The sequence below is a fragment of the Chinchilla lanigera genome, unplaced genomic scaffold (assembly GCF_000276665.1).
Source record: "Chinchilla lanigera isolate Chin_1 unplaced genomic scaffold, ChiLan1.0 scaffold00056, whole genome shotgun sequence".
Classification (NCBI taxonomy): domain Eukaryota; kingdom Metazoa; phylum Chordata; class Mammalia; order Rodentia; family Chinchillidae; genus Chinchilla; species Chinchilla lanigera.
Genome location: NW_004955457.1, coordinates 10,663,900 through 10,685,025, shown reverse-complemented (window position 1 = coordinate 10,685,025; position 21,126 = coordinate 10,663,900). Strand labels below are relative to the sequence as shown.

The following is a 21,126-nucleotide window of genomic DNA, read 5'->3' as shown; positions in this document are numbered from 1 at the left end:
ACAACTTGGGGCAAATTATATGCATATCTTTAGTTGGGGATATGATGGCAAATATGGATGTTAAGTCAAGTTTTAAAAACCACACAATACAACACAATACAGAAGAGTATTTACTCTCAAATTCTTCCACACCATCAACACTCTTCAAGTATCTGAAATACTGTTAATTAGTACCTTTGTTGATGAACAAAACAAGTAGCTCAGTTTATGTCTGTCTAGGTCAGCACTGGTGAGGATCACACTCACAAGAAAGTTTTTGAGATAGTTTAAACCTTTGGAAGATCGGGTTTTAAACTTCCCTGTATGGAAGATATTCAGAAGCCACAGGTGGTATGAATGTTCATGGTTTTTATTCTACTTTTCAATTTTTATTCTGGTTTTCCTACAAAGGTTGACATTTTCCACAACAGGTGTACGAGTGTTGAAAAAAATTTCTAAATCTTTTGGGGAGGGGTTGTAGGGAGGGAGCTAATTGAATTGTATTGCACAATGCTCTGAATGAGCCTTCTCCATTGTTCACAATTTAAGCAAGTAGATTGTTCAGAAGTGGAAGAATTCCGCTTTCAATTAATAAAGAAGAAATGGCAAAGAGAGAGTTTGTTCAGGTTTCTTCTTTTTGGTTTTTAATTTAGTTTTGAGTTCATTTATCTGAAACAGGCTGGGCCAACATCCAAACAGATTTCTTGGTCAGCACCACTGATGTCCAAATGTGCAATATCGAGGAAAGGCAGGTGAGATGACCTGTTTGTTTTGTATTCAGTGATTGTCTTCTCCCATTCATTTGTCTTTTTAGAGCAGCCATCCACAAGAACAGTGTAAGTGAACCTGCTGTTGCTCTCGGGGACCAGCTTGGCATCATTGGAGCCTTGCAGAATGACAGCCTTATTCAGGCTTCCAGTCTCCTCATCCAGTAGGCAATGCTGTTCCTGCAGTGGTAGGTGATGTTCTGGGAAGCATGGCAGGCACGTGAGGCAAATAGAATGGCCATTTCCTAGGAGGTCACTCTTTCTGTGTTGTATTCAAACTGGTTACCACCACTGATAATTTCTCCTACCGAGGTGTATTTCTTTGTCTTGGAGTTCCTGTACCAGTTCTCGGGTGTGATGGTTCCAGGTTGGGTCTGGATACAGGTCTCACCAGTAGAGAAATCACAGTACACTTTGATAGCATCCATAGTACATCCTTGGTTAGGGTCAATCCAGTAGTAACCACTACTCCATTCTGGGTGGCTGAGTCTCTGGTCACCACATGTGAGCATGGGGATCTTCCTAGAGCCTTCATGAGTAAGAAAGGTTTGATCTGGTTGTTGAGAGACTTCAGAGTGGCATAAACTTCATAATCCCTTGGTCTGAGAGAAGGCAGTGAGCTGGGCTGGTCAGCCCTGTAGAAGTCTCCAATGAAGCCAAAGTCATAATCACCATACTTGCGCCAGGAAGACCAAGGAGGCCAGAGGGACCAGGAGGGCCAGCAGGTCCTTGGCTACCCTGAGAGCCTCACACACCAGCAGATCCAACAGCACCAGGTTGACTAGAGTGACCATCTTTGCATGCAGGACCAGAAGGACCAGCAGTGCCCCTCGGACCAGCAGGACCCCCAGGACCAGGAGCACCTTGATCACCATGTTGACCAGCGAGACCAGGGAGATCTTGCAATCTATTGTGTCCCTTTATGCCAGGAAGACCTCTGATCCCTTTATTACCAGGCTCTCCCTTGTCACCTCAGATGCCTTGTGGGCCACTTGGACCTCTTGGACCAAAAGCACCAACAGAACCAACATACCCAGCAGACCAGGTTCACCATGGTTTCTGTGTTTGCCAGCAGGACCCACGGGGCAGTGAGGAACAGGTACACATGCAGCACAAGCAGGCCCAATGTTGCCAGGGTAACTGTACTCTCCCCTGTGTCCAGGTTGACCATCACGACCTGGGGGACCATCGCTGCCAGGATTGCCATCACAACCAGCTTCTCCAGGAGCACCCTTGACTCCAGGACTGCCCATATTACCAGGGGGACAATGGGCCCCAGGAGGGCCTGCAAGGCCTAGAGGACCAGGCTCACCCGAAGCCATCAGCAATACCTGGCAGACTACATTCACCTCTAGAGCAGGGGAGATCCAGAACCCCAGGAGCACCAAGAAGACCCTGAGGACCTGGGGTACGAGGGGGTCCAGCAGTACCAGGTTCTCCAGAGGGACCTTTCTCTCAAGTAAAGCCAGCGGAGCCACCTGCACCTGTATCTCCAGCTCGACCCATTGGACCTTGATCACCATAAGGACCTCGGATCCCTTCTTTACTAGCAGAACCAGGGGAACCTGGGGGCCAGTGATACCAGCTGGTCCAGGGGGACTTTTCCATCCACCAGCACCAGGGAAACCAGTCATACCAGGGGGACCTCCAGTGCCATGACTTCCAGCAGGACCAAGTGGACCATTTGGACCAGATGGTCCTGCAGCTCTGACAGGGCTGGTGGGACCAACAATACCATTTTCACTCTTAGGCCTCTTGGTGTCTCTCTCTCCTTTAGCACCAGGTTGACCAGTAGCACCAGAGGAACCAGTAAATCCACTGGAGCCCACAGGACCAACTTCACCATGCTCACCAGGCCCTGAGGACAAGCAGCGCCAGCAGGATCAGCAGCACCAGCTTCACCCCAGTCACCTGTGGCTCCAGCTGGATGAGGGGCACCTATAGCATCAGGAACACACGAGCACCATCCCAGCCAGTGTTACTGGGTTCACCTCTGTGACCAGTTTCACCCTTTTCTCCTTTGCCTCCAGGTATGCCAATAGTACCTCTCTCTCCTGGGAGGCCACAGGACCAGATGCATCAGCAGTACCAGGAGCACCAGCCACACCGGGTTCACCCTTGTTTCCATCAGATCCTGGGGGTCCAGAAGGACCTTGGCTTCCAATGGGACCAGAGGGACTTACAGCACCACTCTCACCTGGGGCTACACATTCCCCTCTTGCACCAGCAGGATCAGGGAGACCAAATTCACCAGGGAGACCCCTTTCTCCTGGTTTGGCAACTTCACCAGTTGGACCTGAAGGGCCAGGCAGATCCTGGAAACCTGGAGAACCAGCAGGATTCTGTTCACCTTTGCTACCTTGGACACCCCGGGGGGATCCTTCTTACGTTTTAGATAAAAAATTCCTGCAAACCCTCATGTTTTCCTCATATGAGGTTTTCAGAAAGTGCTTGGATCATGAGGTCTCTAACTTCAAGTAGATTAATCCATTTATAAGATCATAGTTTGATAGCATTATTGAATGTTGATAGAAACAGGAGGCAAAGCCTATCTGAAGGGAGCAGCTCATGGGGCATTAACTTGGGGCCACATATTCTCCCTGAACCTTCCTCTGTGTCTCGTTCCCTCATTCTGTTCCTGGGCTACCATGAAACGAGCAGTTTCCTCCACTCTTCCCTTCTGTCATGATGTTCTGACTCACAGCAATGGAACAAGCTGACCATAGACTAAGATTTTGAAAGCATGAGCTACGATAAACCTTTCCTTCTTCTATGTTGACTATGTCAAGTATTTTGTCACAGTGACAGAAAACTAGTATATCCCTTCATGTTGTTTTAGTATTATAGACATACACACTTTTAAAATTTCAATTTTAATTTCTTACTTTTTAATTATTGCAAGTATTGCCAGTGGGAGCTCTTTCAAATTGTCTTCTTTGTCCTTTTGATGTTATTGATTTTTGATTGCTTCTTTGCTTTCCCACCCAATAAGAAGCTCTAGGTATACCTGTTTAACATCAGGTTAAATTTTTACTAAGTATTTCCTTAACAGTTTTTCATCTTAACATGACACAAGAAAGACAAAATAAAGAAGGAAGGAAGTACTTTTAACCTGGAGTGTTAATCTTGGTTTGGGGTTTCCCAAATCTTGAAATAATGAGTTGTTTGTAGGTAAATTATTTGGAAAATAGTTCCAGGATGCCACAGGGAGGATATAGGGAAGTAGAGACTTGAAAGGAAAAAAAAGCCCCCAAAATGTTAATTAATGACTTTTGCCTTGGAGCAACTGAGGTTCAAAGCCCTGGAGGCCTCTGAGGAATCTTGTAGAACAGAGCAATCATCTGAGAGTAGACACATTGAGGAAGTAAGCAACTTAAATACTTATCCACCTTACTTTCTCCTCTGGTGAGGTTTGCCCTAGGACACTGACTCTTCTAGATACAGATGATCAGACCCTTGAATGCTGGAGAAAACGCTTAGTTGAGAGGCAGAACTTAGGAGCTCAGGACAGGAAATTGTTAGCATGCCCATTTTCAGGTGAGCCAAGGAGGTAATGGTCAAGGCCAAAAGAGCATTTGCTATGTTGGGAAAGTAAAGTCAGTAGCTCTTTGATTATAAATGTGGTATTCCTTTCCTTTCCTGTATTGCCTACCTGGCCATAATGTTCTATTTGTTTCCTTTATTTCCTGTTTGAATCTATTAGCCAGCTTTCTCATTGCTAAGACATATACCCAACACCCACAACTTAAAGGAAACAGAGGTTTAATTTGCTCATGGTTTCAGTCCATACACACCTGGCTACAACTCAGAGACATTACAGTAGGAGAATATAGTGGAGCAAAGATGCTTAGCTCATGGTGGCCGGGAAACAGAGCTCAGGAAGAGTGCCAGAAGCGAAAGGGTATGAGCCACCCAAGCCCATGCTCTGTGACCCACCCAGACACACCCAGAGATGAGCTCCACCAACTCTGAGGGCAGATCCTATTGCAAATCAAACTGAAACTCCATTCTCACTGCCACTCTCTGCCACTCTGTATCCAACTCTTCAGTCTAGACTGTTTCAGTGGACTATTTTCCCTGCAATTTTTGTTTCCTAAAAGTGGTATACTTGTGGTATTGTATGCCAGGCAAAGGGCTATATTTAGTTTAGTTTATCCCTCGTGCTTCAAAACATTTCCAGCTGGCTGTGGTGGTGCACGCCTGTAATCCCAGTACTCGGGAGGCTGAAGCAGGAGGATCATTGTGAGTCTGAGGCCAGCCTGGGCTGCAAACTGAGCTCAAGACCAGCCCAAACTACATAGCAAGACCCTGTTTCAAAAAGACAAAAGGAAAAACATTTCAAGTAATTCCAGTTGTAATGGTTGATACATTGTATCAATTTGAGAAGTTTAGAAGTTTAACTAAGTGACTCAGCAGGGTACCAGGGTCCTCACTTTGTTAGCATCCTGAGCCTGTTTAAGAGGAGAGCATGAAAATGGTATGGGTGTAAAGGACCCACCACTGTAGGACTGAGAGCCTGCATACAATATAAGGGAGGAAAAGAGGCTTGCTCTCCAATGCCCCTCTTTTTGCTCTTGATGCTTTTGCTGTCTTCTGCTGCCTTGAACTGTTGCCCCTCAACCATACCACCCTGCCTTGAAGCCAGCTCATTATGAACTGAAATCTTCACAAACTGTGAACTAAATAAACCTTTCCTTCATTAATTTTAAGCATCGGGTATTTTGTCTCAGCAATGAGAGAAAAGTAGCTAAGGCAGGAATGTTTGTCCAGTTAGATATCCCATACATTCCTCAAATCCATCAGTCTCTATTCAAACTTATCACTGCCCCCGTTGACCTCTCAAATCATTGGTAGTGTGAATGGCACTCTCATCTATTCAGCTAATCAGCAAGAAGTCAAGCACTGCTTTTGATTCTTTCCTCTTACCACAGCCAATCAATTGTCTTATGTTCCAAATGCTTTTCAAGCCCATTCGCATCCCTCCATTACCAATTTCTTTGTTCTAATTCAGAACATTATCTTCTCTTGCCTTGATTCCTATATCAGTCTCCAAAAAGATCCTCTGATGTTGCTCACTTCTAATCCCTTTCCATACTGCAGTGAAGTGATCCTCCTAAAATTCTACAAAAGCAGCCGATCCTAAGAGTATTTTACTTAGAATTCTTATTAAATTCAATTTGCATTAGATATAAAATGAAGCATTTAAAGTGATTGAAATAACATTTTGGCTTAGCTTGTTTTCATCTCTACTAATTAACATGTTACCAATACCACCCACTCTAAGTTCCCACCCAAATACACACACACACACACACACACACACACACACACACAATTTGAACACAGCATACTGTCAATGGGGCTTCTCTCAGGTCCTGAAAAACACCCCCTTCTTTTCCCACTTGCCAGTGTTCCATTTTTACCATGGACTACTCCTCTGACACATCTTCACCTTATGGTTTCAGAAAACACATCTTTGAGGCACCTGCTGTATGCTTTGCTAGTACCACATACTTCTTGTAAACCTTCCTCTGACTCAGTTTTTCTCGACTGTACGCTGAATATATGATAGTGTCCACATTGCCTGGTAGTTGTGAGATTAGATGAGTTAATGCACGCAAAGCATTCACTAAGTATCCTGTAACCATTAGTTATTTTTACTGTTATTACATAATGTACCAAAATTTAATTCATATTTATTTGCCTATATCCCTATCTGGATAGAAGTTCCATGAGGGCAGAAATCTTCTGCTTCTCTTGTTCACAACTCTAATTCCAGCACTGTGTACCTTGCCATGCAGCAGGTACTGAATACATATTTTTGATATAGATGAATAGTTGAAGCAGGGAGACGGTAGTCTGAAACAAAGTTATTTCCCAGAGGCTTAAGGAGGTGGTAGAGAAGTAAATAAATATATGTGTGTACGAATGACTCAAGTTTTAGAAGAGGTAGGGTCTTTGGTGTTGGTTATGAACAGGTTTTCAGGGGCTGTCTGCAGCAATGACTAAAGAAGAGGAACTAAATGTCCTAATTTAATCCGCATACTGGTCCTATGAACATAGTAAATTTACTCAAGTGGGATCTCAGCAGCAGATGGGTTAAAGAACTGGCCTTGAGGTTCTCAAGTAAGTAACAAAGCAAAGCTGTCCCCCCAGTCTTTTAGCTCATCCTTTCCAAAGCTGTTGGTAAATGTTAGCAAAATAATTTGAGGGTGCAAATAAATTTGGGGATAGAAGGAAACATTGATGTGCTAATTGGGTACAGAGCTGCTCAGAATCTTTGACATGTCAATATAATTGTGACTTTCCAGGAAAGAGTGTGGGCTTCCCTGGCTCACTGGAACACAAAACTGGGTCCCCAGAGCATCGGTGGGAAGCAGAGCCATGGCTTTCTCATCTTACTAGACCCTGGTTGCTTACCTCCCTCTGACTCTGATATTTGATACTTTTGATGCTTGAGGATTCAGTGATATAAACATCCTCCATACTTAGTGTCATTTGATTAAAGAGTATTACAGACACATGATGTGCTTAGCACTGGGCTAGATGCTGTGCTTGTCCTGCAAACCACTGAAAGGTGCCTATTCCTTCAACAATACTGAGAGAACTGGCAAACACCCTGGTCACCCTTATCTGACCCATGTCCTGTTTATGCTGGCTTGACCATGACTTTGGCATTGGGAATCTGACCTTGTATTTTTCTTGGCATCCTGGGGAAAACCTAAGCAAAAGTTCAACACACCACCACAGGTCGTAAATTGAAAGATTTATTACTTACAGATTCTGAGCAAAGAAGACATAATAAGAGGATATAATAGGTCAAGAGGGTGGCATCCACCCCCGAACCTGAAATTGGAAGGAAGGACTGAAGAGTTGGACAAGGGCAGCAGTATGTACTAGGGAATGGAATTTGGATCACTTTGAAGTTCTGTGTAAATGTCAGAATGGTTCCTTTAAAAGAAGCTGGGGGAAGTCAGGGGGTCCACCCTTCTGGGCAGGGGAGATGCCACTAATTTCTTATCTCTGGTCACTGTCTTGGGTCACTTAGTGGAGTGAGGAGAATGCACTACTAATAGAGCTTCAACAGTGTCCTCTGCCATGCTGTTTCCATTGGGCTGCTGAAATAGTCTTAAGCCCCTCACTGAGTAAGTTTGTTCCTAGCATTACTATCCTGGCTGGCTTTTGTTTATTCCTTTATTGTTTGAGGTGATTTGGACAGAAGTAGGAAGCCTGTTAAGTCTTCACATTGGCAGTGATCTTTAAGACCCATAAAAGATTAATCACTGAGGGAACCCATAACTTTGCCATGATCAAAGGAAAAATTCTATTTTTATGACTGCCTATGTTTTATCCTCTATAAATTTTATAATAATGATTAGGCTCAAACTATGGGCATAATTTACATACATCAAAATGTCTCTCACTGTCCTTGCAGCCAGTTAAACACCTGCAGCAAATATAAGGAAGCACATTAAAAAGCAGAGAGCGCCTGGGCTTTCTGAGGCATTAATCAATGGAACTTCTCTAAGGCAGGGAAGGAAAGAAAGTAGGCAGTGGGCAGGGCTGAAGGGTGGAGAGAAAAAGAACAGGATTAAGGCAGTGGCTGCCTAAGATCAGCTATGCATACGGAGTTCACATAGGTCTAGTGTACTCTGCACATCTCAGAAATACACTTATTCAGCTTTTTAAAACTTTCCCAATGTGATCAGCTTATTTCCCAGAAATGCCTTTTCTCTTACATTGACCAGAAACTCTTTAGAAACATCAGTACAGGAAGGACTTGAGAAATTGATGCTATTTAGCATGACTGGCTTCTCCCACCTGTGTCCAGAATATGTTAAAGTCCATAGAGAGAGGTGGTGTCTATGCCTGGATTACTATGCCTCTCCTCTGTTCTGTCCTCCCACTTAGCTTTACCTTGGATCGATTTTGCTTCCTAGCAGCACGTTAAAGATTATCATGTGGGAATTTAAGACTGGGCACGCTGGCAGACATGTACCAAGGCAATGGCAGCTACAAGTAGAGTATGGTACAAGTTTTCAGGGTAAACATCAATTTCTCCAATTTGCTATAGCCCGAGAACCTTATAAACCTAGCAAATGCATTGTGAGTGTGGGTTTTGTGCTGGATGGATGAAGCAGGGAGTATTTCCTTAAAGCGCTGCTAATGTACAATGAGTCTTCAGGTTAAATATTGTGAAGGAGGAAAAGTCCCAGCTGTTTCCCTGCTGCCCTCCTCCTTCTAAATGCCTGTTTCAATCTTCCTGGGCTGATTGAAGGGCTGCTCTGCAATTTCTCAGTGGATTCATTTTCATGTTGATGGGAGGCGTTGCCAGAGCTTGTCCCCACACCCCAGGGCAAAGGGTCTCCTCCTCTCTGCTTATTGAAATCCTATCTCCACCTTCAAGTTTACTGCCTAGGCTTCAGCTCAAACTATTACTTGACTGTATTATCTGTAACTTGTGCTCTATATTTGGAAATGTTCTCTGTTTCTGTACGATTTTCCTTCTACCATAAGAGCTGTTGAGCTCTTTCTTTGCATTATGCAGATCACCTAATTTAATATGAGTATTTCAGTGAGATAGTTACACTTGTTATCTTCATTTGAAAGATGAGGAAAATACAGCTGGAGGTGAAATGACTTACTCAAAGTCAGAACTATTAAATACTTTAGGTAAGATTCAAACTCAGGCAGCCTGCATCCATTCAGAGTATTTATCCACTACACTGGACACCTTTTAAAGCCGTTTGCAGTGTATTATTGAATATAGCTTCTTAAGAAGTGGGTATTTTTTGTGTGTCTTTGTTTCCCCTCAATTTGACTAGAAAACTCAAATATACTTTAGTAGCAAAGGGCCAAAGGTATCCCAGGAAAACCCGTGATAACAACCTGAGCCTATATAGCCAGTAGGCATAGAAAGATGATTCTCCCCAGAGGAGACTTAGGTTTTTCTTCCTGATGATGTTAAAAGACTGGAATAGGATAATCTAGTTTAAGGACAACCTTAAATAAAAGTTTCATTAATCAGAATGGGTATTTCTACAATAATGAGCCCTGAGTTGAATTTTAGAACTCCCTTTATGCTTTGTTAGTAACAAAACTGTTATAAAAATAATTTGATAAGATAGCCCATTGCAGTGGTGTGACTTAACTATGTAAAAGGGTCCCTTAGCCCAGTGTCAGAGGATCCCCAACTTATGTAATGCTAACATAATGGATTATGCATATTGTATTGGGTTAAAAATGAAACCCAGTGAAGTATTACAGCAATTTAAAATATATATATTGGGTCTTGTTCAGCATAGATATTTAAAATTTAAACCTGTTTAAATATTCAACTGAAACTAAAATAAAATTCTGAAAAATGGAATTCAATAGAAAAGCTCCATTAAGAGTAAAAATGCTTCTCCAAATCCATTTGGTTCTAATAGAAATCCATTGAGTGAGATTTTCATTGTTGCAGCACCAGCCAAGAGAAAAATTATACATACATTTGGGTGGGAGAAAATCGGTTGGACTCTTTGTGGCAAGAGTTATGCACATACCCATTGGGCCATGGTTTGTTTTAAATGGTTAAGAGCTCCTTCTCAAGCAGAATTTTCCCATTTGCTCCCCACTTTAGTGAAACCTCATTTCATCTTCCACATCAGGTGTAATTCTTAAAAAAAAAACAAACTACTTGCCACCTTTTGCTGCAATACCAGGATACTATCTAATTGTGATCAGTTTGTCTTCTGAGAGCCAAGCTTTATTTCCCTGATAAACATCCTACAGGATGTTTTTATTCAATTAATTGGGATGATTGCTTGTGTAGAAATATACCGCTTTATCAAGGTCAGCTTGAATATCAGGCTTGGGCAGAGCCCTAGACTTTCTTTACTGGGTTTTCCAAATAGCAAACACGTGAGGATTCTGAAACATAATTAAAATAATCGACAAGAATTAGCCAGCTTGGTGACTGCATTCTAATAGCAAATCCAGAGAAGTGGAAGTACAGGCAAGCGAACAGCAGTTTTCCAGAGACAGAGATTGCTGTTAGGAGACAGAAAATGGAGGGTATTATGAAAAGAAATATAGGATAATATAAACAGAGTCTCTAATCCTGAGGACTGTAAATCCCCTTTCCTTAATTGGTTTAGAAACTGTGGTCTGTAATGTGAGATGGAGAGGTCTGGCTGCCTTTCTTCTTTGCTGCTGGAATCACATTAAATGAAAAACAATAGCAGGGCTGACAGCTCCTTTTCTGTGGGGGCACTTAGCGCTAATCTGCTATTGAGACTAATGCAATTACACGGGATTAGAGCACTGCCAATGGTTCCTAGATTGGGGATTTAGGTGGAGGGCGAGCAGGGCTCTTTCAAAATAGGGTGTGGGGGCTTAAATAAGAGAGCAGATCAGAGTACTCCTAATTATCCTACAATTAAGGAAAATAACCCTGATTTTGCAATTAACTCAGAATCTTGATTATGAATTCTAATTCAACCAGAACTCTAGTTTGGGACCTCTTCCTTGTTGCTTTCCACCATGTTGCTCACTTTTAATGATTTTTAGTGGAATTTAGAGATTTCCCTCTAGAAGCACACCTTTTTACTTATTCACACAGTGTGTAAGGTTCATTTTTAGTTTGCCAAAACAGAGGAGAACTTACATTTATGAATTTAGGAATCAAAATGGGGCAGAGGGTCACTCCCTTGTCTCCAGTTGCATTTTCTGTGCAAACTTGAACTGACTGGTACTGTTGGTTTTATTACAAAATGATTATGGGACTGCATCAGCTCTGGTGACATGACCACAAGCGGCAAGCTAATTCAGGGTTTCTGTGAATGTTCCAGGAAAAATGACATTAGTTGCATGCTCATTACAACAGGGAGAGGTGTGATATTTTTCAAGACAATCCTTGAGAAGGGCATAATGCTTTGAAAAAAGCATCGCCAATTTCCTCCTATGAACCTTAAAAAATGCCTCCAACAAAAGAAGTACTGCACACTACTAATTACTATGTTTCTCAAGCATTTGGTATTTCCAACTATTATCATTTTTAAATAAAAATAGTGAATATGACATGCTTATCACATTCGCAGCATGAGGCAACAATAACATTCTAACTTAATTCCAAAGCTACTGGTTCTACATAAGCAAATAAGCACTTCTAGTGAATGCTGCAGTTATTCCATCTTGTACATGTTCTATTGAAATGCTCACTGAATTTTGAAAATTTGAATAGTAGACGATAAGTAAAGACACACCAAATAAATCAGTTCTGATATCAGAGTATCTTTCTGATGGTCCAGCAGAGACCCTCTGTTTTAAAAGTCCCTCTACTCTGTTTTATGGTATTTTCTTCAAAAGGTCCATGTCTTAGAGTAAAGGTGACAATTTGGGATGTGAACTAAATATTGCAATTTGCCTCTGAAGATGAGGACCAAAGGACATGAGACATTGATGATTTTAACTTAGGGGTAGTAGGAAAGGAAAGGAGAAAAGTGGAGTTTTAAAATTAGATGAAGAGAAGCACTGAAGATTTCACATATTAATGAACGTGAATTTTACCCAGTTCTAAACCAGACAACAAAAGATCATTTTGGTTTGCTTTTTATTCAGTGTTCTCACTTGTTCCCAGCTTGTACTTTACTCACAATAGCTAGAATGTTCTTTTTCGGCCTTAAAATCAACAGTCTTCATTTTCTGAGAGGAGAGAGCCTTCTCTACCTCTCCTCAAAAGCCTCCTCTGGTTAGCAAAGAACAGCAGATAATGATGTCAGGCTTTCTACATCCAAGTCTTTCATCTTCAAGACAACTCCAAGAGAAGAGAAAAAATAAGAACTTCATTTTCAGGATTCTACATATAAGAAAGAGGAGCATCTTGCCTCAAGATTGGGCCAGAACCCCAGTGTTTGTCTTACTCCATTCTATACATTGATCTGACCTGCTTCCAACCACTACCAGTACCACCACCACCACTACCGCTCTCACCACCAATCACCCCCTCACCACTGACCACCACCCTTACTACCACCCACCATCATCACCACCACCTACCACCATCACCACCAACTGCCCCTTCACCACCAATCAACACCACCAACTACCATCACCACCACCACCACCACCATCATCACTGCCAACTACCTGCTTACCACCAGCTACCACCCTCACTACCAACCACCATCATCACCACCCCCTCACCACCAACTACCACCATCATCACCAACCACCACCATCAGCACCAATCACCACCCTCCCCACAAATCACCACCATCAGCACTATTTTCAGGGCTTTCCTGTCTGCTAGGTGCTCAGATAATTTCATATTTCATAATTTCTCATATATGCATCACAACCCTGCAAGGTGAGGAGGCATTTTTGTGCCCACCATACAGGAAAGAAAACTTAACTGTAGTGAATTTAAGTAATTTGCCTAATCCAGTACCTCCAGAAATGCCAAATCCAGGACTCAATCTCAAGCCTTTGTGAAACTGGAACTTATTCTTTCCATATACCTTTTCAGATATTGTGGGATAAGTGTGAGTGTGTGATGCTGCATTGATGGCTTTGCCAGATCCAATATTAATGTCTCCAGTTTCCCAGTAGGTAATGCTAATCTCAACCTAAGGATGTGACTAGGGGGAGAGCATGTCATCTGGCCACAGAGATGGACAGAACTAGTTCAGGGCCTGTGACCTGTACAGTTTCCCTGGACTCTGCAGCCAAGAGGGTCCCAGGATTGATTTTATACTCAGCTGTCACTATTTTGAAATTCTTAATTTTTGAAAAAGATTTACCATATTTTCCTTTTGCACCAGGATCTACATATTGTGTATCTAGTTTTGGTGGTTGGTTTAGGGCTGCACAAATAAAACAACAATCTAAACCAGTAAGACTTGATTCCAAGACTTTTTTGAGAACATAAAGCTCTTTCCACTGTAGTAGAAAGACTAGAACTTCCAGAGGCCACTATACACAGAATATGCCCAAGAATAAAGCTAGAGGACAGCAGAGCTGAGAGAAAGAGTTAATTAAACTATTTAAGTCCCTGAGTCTAGTACATGTTTTATATTATCCTTGCCCAAGTCATTTTGGGCTGGGCATTTGTGTGACTCTAGGCTTTATAGAGCAGACACAGAGAGGGGTTAGGGTGCTGGGTACTTATTAAGGATCCAGGTGTATCAAGGGAAAGAAGAGGAATCAGGGCTACATAGAGAAGAAAGGCCAAATTTTCCATTTTCTGGGTTGGCAAAACCTCCAGCAACTGGGCAGGTGCTGTGGACTGAATATCACCTGTATGAAGTATCCTGTGTTTGGCATTTGCTCAGCTTTTATGTTCAGCTGCCACAGGAAGGATGTGGCCTAGACAGAAGCAGCTCCACAGCTGAGGCAGAGCCTGGAGAGGCAGACAGCTGAGGTTGCTGCCTGCCTTACCTCCATTCAGCTTAGAGCAACAAGTCCTCTAAAGAGGTCACAGTGCAACATACCTTGAGTCCTTCACCACAACCTAAGGCAAAAAGCTTCTATGCACTATTTTATCAAGAAATTTTATTCCAGAGAAGCAGAAATAAGGGGTAGTGAGGCCAGAAAGAAGGATAGTCAATAAGAAGTTGGTTCATAGCTGGTCTCTAATTGGTGTCTAGAGCAAGCAAAGGTCTAATCTTAGACTGTGTCCTGCAACCATCTGTGTTGAGCAAGGAGGGAAAAGAGCTGGCCTTCTTTGGATAGGAGGTAGGAAATATTTAGGATGTAAGAAGCTTATAAAAGGTGCCAATTCAGGTGCTGGGAGTACTGAAAGATAATATTTAAATTCACCTTCTTGAAGTTCACCATCTAGTTGTGAAGGAGAAATACATACATAGTCACTTCCCTATTTCTGGGACAAAATACTTGAGACCCACAACTTAAAGAACAAGTGGTTTGTTTTGGCTCACATTTTTAGTCTATAGTTGGCCAACTTTAAGGCAGGAAGGCAAGGTGGAAGGGCCTAGGTGGAGGAAAACTACTTACTTCATGGCAGCTGGGAAGGTATATGTCCTTCCAGAGAGCAGCCTATCCCAACCAGGCCCATCTCCTGATGCCAAGCCAGCTTTAGTGCCCCCATAACCTAATCATGTTCCATAAACACCACCTTTGAGCTCAAGAGGCTTTGGGAGGGCATCCAGATATAAACCATAACATTTTGTCTCTGGTTCACAAAATACTCATGTGCACCTCTTTACACAAAATGTATTCAGTCCATCTCTAACAGCTAACAAATTCCTAATAGTTCCAGCACTGCTGAAAAGGCCAGCTCCAATGTCTTCTCTAAGACTTAAGGAAAACTTTTAGCTGTGAGCACTTATAAAAATTAAAAAGAAAGTTATACACTACTGATATGCACAGGGTAAACGTTCCCATTCCAAAAGGGAAGAATAGGGGGATAGAGACCAATGGGACCAAAGCAGGACTGAAACCCAGCAAGGCAAACGTTAAATCCTATAGCAATATGTCTAGCCTCTAGGGCAAGTTGTGCCCAGATTTGAGTTCCAAAGGGCTTGGGTATTCCTGTGCCCCTATGGCATTGCCAGTTACAATCCTAATGATCTCTCAGGCTGACTCTACTCACTGTTGCAGGCTTTCTCAGATGCTCCACATTCCTGATTTCCCAAAATTCTTGGGATCTTTACAGTACTTTCAGCTTCACTCCCACAGTTTTTCACACTGTCCACTCAAGGGTACACTGCTTGGCCTCCCAGGCCTTCTTTTCTGAAATATAGGTGGAAGCCTCCTTGGACCCACAACTCTTCCATTCTGCATGACTGCAAAACACACACCATGTGGATGATGCCAATGTCTGCTGTCAGCCCAAGCAGTAGCCAGGACCCTTGGTCATGGCTGTAAAGGCCACTGAGTACCTGGATGGCTGAACACTGAACCAAACCCTGTGGAACCAATTACCTAAGTAGCTCTTACAAAGCCTCTCTTTTTAAAGCATTTTTTAAAAACTTTTGCACCTCTTAGTCAGTGAAGAGCTTTGCTGATTCCTCACATGCCTCCAAGGCATCTTTCCTACATTACTTATGGAAAATGTTTGGCTTATTTTTAATGCTGATCTATTTGGCAACCAAACCCTCCTCAGCCAAACCTCTGGAGGCCCTTCCTTTCTGAGGAAAAAGAAAATTTTTCAAATGAGCTTTTTATCCTCAATTTTTAGTATAAACCTGGCTAAAAGCAGCATGCTACAACTTGTATCCATGCTATAATTTGAACATTGGGGTACTTTGAAATTTCCTCCAGCAGATTAGTTCACCACCTTTAATCTCAGTCTCCTGAAAAGTATCAGGACATGAGCAAAATGTAGACACATTTTCTAATCAGAGCATAACACAATGGCCTGGAATTTTAACTGTCAGTGGGTCTTTGCTCAATTGAAATCTCCTGAGCCTGGTCTTTACTATTTACATTTTTTTTTTTAGCATTCTGTTCTTCTGAGCCCCAAACAGAATCTCTCATCAAGCTCAGCTCACAGCATTCTAGGGGTTTCTAGCTAGCATTTCCAAACCTTACCATATTCCTCCTGGAAACCAATTTAAAAGGCTTCTGAACCACATAGTCAGGTAGCATCATAGCAATAACCCTACTTCTCAGGTACCAAAACCTGTCATAATCATTTTCTTTTTCACTAAGACAAAATATACAACACCCACAACTTAAAGTAGGGGAGATTTATTTTGACTCACATTTTTAATCCACAGTTAGCCAGTTCCAAAGCAGGAAGGCCAAGGGGAAGGGGCTGGGAGGAAAAAATCTGCTCACTTCCTGGGAGCCAAGAAACAGAGAGAGAAGGCAGGAGACAGGGAGGAAGACAGGGACTCCCAGGTCTGATCTTCCATTGCCAAGGTAGCTATCATGCTCTCAGAACCCAATCACTTTTTATAAGCCCTGCCTCTGAACACATGAGGCTTTTAGGGGATACCCATATATATAAATAATAACACATGCCAAAAATAAAGACCAAATAAATTTGGGAGGCAACTGCTGCCAAACAAGAACCTGGAAAATGCATACCATGCCATCCTGAGAAGAAACTGATCACCTGACCTGAGCCTGGAGCTGAACCATAAAGTCAGGCATTTTTATAACTGTAGAGTTTTGGGTGAGGATGCCCAAAATGCAATTGCACAAAAAATGAATGGACCACATCTAGAGTGACAAGCTGGGTGCAAGGCTGAAGGTCTACAATAGCATCAGGAAAGAAACAGAAGCATTGAGGAAAAGAAAGTGGAGAACAAGAACTAAAAAGGTCCAGTGCGCTGATGCAGATAGTACTATCTATGTACAAAGCTAGGATTATTTTAAAACCAAAATGAAACTCTTTTCAGAAATGTAGCCTTTTAGCCATCCTCAAGTCCCAGTGTTGTTGCTCTGCCAAGTATGCTGCTCATGGAACTTTTGCCAAGGTAAATTTTTGAAGTGACAAAATTCAGTGTAGATAGTAATGACTGCATATCCCTTTTCTGGAAAGAAAACCCCTTGTTAAGCAATGAAAGCTCTGTGGTTTGCTAAGAATCTATGTGGCTTGTCAGGGTTTAAGGAAAGAAAGCAACCCTTGTAAACATACAGTTTTGCCAGCTACCAGACAAGGGAAGAGATATTCCAATCACCTTTTAATTTGTTTCTTAATATGTGTTCATATTTTATAAGTGCTCAAATGAAGTAATTACGTTGAACAATACATATAGAAATAGATTCCCTAGAGATGTCACTTATTCAGGAAATGAGTTATGGATTCCAGATCTAGGGCTCTTGTCTCTGCCAGAAATTGTACCTCTGTGGGTTGAAAGGTCTTCTGTCTTTGAGAAGTTGGAGTGCATAGAAGTAGGAGATAATTTTAGAATGATTTCCTTTCAGGTACTCCCTGTGGTGCTCACACATTTTTTATTCTGATGATTCCCCTAGCCTGGCTAGTTTGTGAAGAATCCTTGGTGACTAGACAGATGGACTGGGGGGGGGGGAAGCAATGAACATAGGAGTGATGTAAGGACCTGTCAAATAGACATAGTTGTTAGGTGGACCTAAGGTGAAATTCAGGGATGCTAAGTCTACTTTTCAAAAAAAATTCAGAATATGACCTGTTTTCTTTGCTACAGAAGAAACAGATGTTAGAGCCCTTTTGCTAGGTCATATTCACAGCTGTTGAGGGTGAAGTCCCTGCCATCACCCTGTTCAGTGACATAACTAACACTTGGTTATTTGTTTATTTAAAATAAATTTTTATTATTTGCTTAATATTTGTCAAAGGGAACAAAGAAATAACCTATCTACTGCTAGATATTAGGGAAAGCCACTCCCTTCCTACTCTCACAACGCCCCAGAGGTCTTATGCCTGCGTAGTGTTATCCAATCCCAAGTCTGAAGAGTCTCACCATCACCCCTATGTGTCATCAGAAGCTGTGTCCTTGTGTTTTAAGGCCCATTCCTTGGGCAGGGTCAATATTATTGCTCCCATTTTGCACATTTTGCTCAGTAGATCAATTTTCAATTCCCAACAATTGAGCTTCCCGAATTTTTATATGATGAAACTTAACTCCAATCATATGGGCATAGAGAATATACATACCCACAAGAGCATTGTTAGATCTCGGGAAAAAATTATATTTCACTTTAAAATATGATCCATAGTAGCCCAATTGTGAGAAGAATGCATTGTGTGTGGGCCTCTTTTGCATATTTAGATATGAAAAAGTATGAGCAGTTGCCAGATAATATAATTTTCATCTCGCCAAATATCGAGTACAATTCAATGAAGAAAATGCAACTTTTGCAGTGTGATTTATGCATGCTTATATACCCTTCATTTTGAGTCTATATGAAATGCAGACATTTATAGTTCTATAACCAGAGGAATAAAATTTGAATGTGTAGTAAAACGAGAGATGTATTTTAAATGGGCTTTCGAAACAGAACTGAGGAAGTCATCAGGAGGCCACAGTAACTAATATAATTGGTTATTTTGTTAGATGGCCACTCAGATCAAGGCCTGGCAGGCACAGGATTGAATTCAGGCTGATGGGCATGGGAGATGGAGCGGCAGATTCCTAGAAAAGATTGAGAAGCAGCAACACGGTAATCTAGGCTGGCCATAAAGTGCACCATAAAGCCAGTATGAGAAATTCCTCCTGCTGGTGTGATGCATCCTTATTTTTTTACTTTAAAAGAAGAACTATTTTATGATTTGGCATAGATCATTGATCATAGTGCTATTCTATTTCAGATATCTCCCAGCTGTGTTCTGTGTCAAATTTACAAAAGACATAACCATTATTTCTACAAAATATTGGAAGCTTGCAGGGCCATTTGACCATCAGTACCTATCATTTCTAGTGTAACTCCTTCGGGCATACATTATAGATGCACTTACCAGCCCCATATGATGCATGGGAAAGGGGACACATTAGAGGGTATTCCTTGCTGTGATGGGTGGCTGATGGTCTCTACTGGCTCACAGTTCTAAAAGAACTCAACCTTCCAGTAGAAAGGCTGCATCATGTGCCTTGAGAGGAGATATATCTGTTCTTCCTCCAAACCATGTGACCTAAACTGGGCCAGTTAGAGGTAGTGTGTCGTGGGACTCAAGATTCACCAATCAGAGGATCCCATCTCATCAGAGGAAATAGTCACTGGACTATAAAGATAGCCTTGGACCAATTAGAATCCAAGCTGAACCAGTTAGAATCCTCTCAGGACTGGTTCATTCCAATAATGTTACTAAGTTGAGGGAGATTATAGGAGATGAGGGCCGCTGGAAGTCATTTTTACTAACCGCATGGAGAAAAATTTCCTAAAGTTGGAAACCAAGGCAAGATAGGCTGAGCTCAGAGATGGAAAGAAACAAAGTCTTTACCTAATTTCAGTCTCTGAATTCATTAATGCTTCAGTAATAAACTTCCTTTTCACTTTTGAGAACTAGTAAATATTTTTTGTTATTTGAAGTAGTTTGAGTTGGGTTTCTTCTGCCATTTATCACCAAAAAAAGTCCTAATATACTTGCAGATAAGGAGATAAAGTAGGTCATTTCCTATTTCCAGCTTTCCTTCCAGCCTCCATCAGGATGTAGGTTGGGGGCCATACAATTCTTGCCAACAAACTGTGAATAAAATGATCAAAGCAGAAATATTCAATAGATAAGGTACCCTCTCCAGCCTTTTCTTGATTGTGTAGCTTTAGAGGCAAGAAAGTATAGCTAGAAGAAGGCAAGGCCTGCAACAGCTGGGTCAATCAGACTGTACAGAATAGGGTCCCTTCTCAAACCATACTGTTGTAAGCTGCTACGGTTTCAGGAATAACTTGTTACGGAGGCACACAGGGGCCTCTGTTTGTAGGTCTATCTGTATAAGGGGGCAGGTATATATAAATTAAGTACCCCTTATAAGAAATATTTGAGACCAGATTTATTCTTTTGAATTGTGGAATAGTTGCACATACATAATGAGATGTGTTGGGAGTGGGACCCAAGTCTAAACATGAAATTCATTTGTGTTTCACATATTCCTTATACATATTGCTTGAAGTTAAGTTTATACAGTGGTTTAAATTCACTGTGTATATGTGTTTTGTATATGTGAATGTGTGTTTCCTGCCAGGCTGGGGATTGAAGTGAAGGCCTTGTATGTGCTAGGTCAGTGCTTTATTACTAAGTCACATTCTCAGCCCTGTACCTACTTATGGTTTGAATATGACCTGTCACACGAGATCAGGTACAGGATTTTATACTCTTACAAATATGAGTGATTCAAAAAGTTTCAGATTTTGGACTTTCAAGTTAGGGATGTTCAACTCGTGGTGTGTGTGTGTGTGCGTGTGTGCGTGTGTGTGTGTGTGTGTGTGTGTGTGTGTGTGTTGTACTTCCCCAAGTTTGTACCTGAGATTCATGTGTATCAGTGATATTTTTTCTTTTTTTAAATTTGTTTTTCTTTTAAAGAGAATTTTAAGAAAAGAGAACAATAGCAAAATGTCAACAACATAGAAAAAAAAACAAAGCAAAAATAATAAGAATGATATAGGGTTTCAGAACAAAATGGTAGGGATTAACAGTGGTTGTTATATTACATATTTTTATCTTCTTCAAAGTTGGTCAGTTTGTAATACTTCTCTATATCATAAGAAACAGAGGTAAATAATATCAAAGAAGATATAAAGAACCAAGAACAGGGAGACAGTGAGTCCAGTGAGATAGTAAGATGATATTATTGTCAATGAAACTGGATTCTAGAGGGATTAAACAGAGTAACAGACTCCTAATTAGAAAGGGTCAGCTTTGAACCCTCTCTGTCCAGCTGTACAATCTAGCCCAAAATACTTCTATTAATACTAGTAAAAGTAGTATAAATATTATTTAAAAGTAATACTTTCC

The 21,126-nt window shown here is 41.6% G+C and overlaps 1 pseudogene; it reads right to left on the bottom strand.

Annotated features, from left to right (window-relative positions):
• Positions 1–644: 644 nt before the first annotated feature.
• The window catches only part of LOC102030155, a 36,511-nt pseudogene continuing 16,029 nt past the window's right edge, over positions 645–21,126 (bottom strand).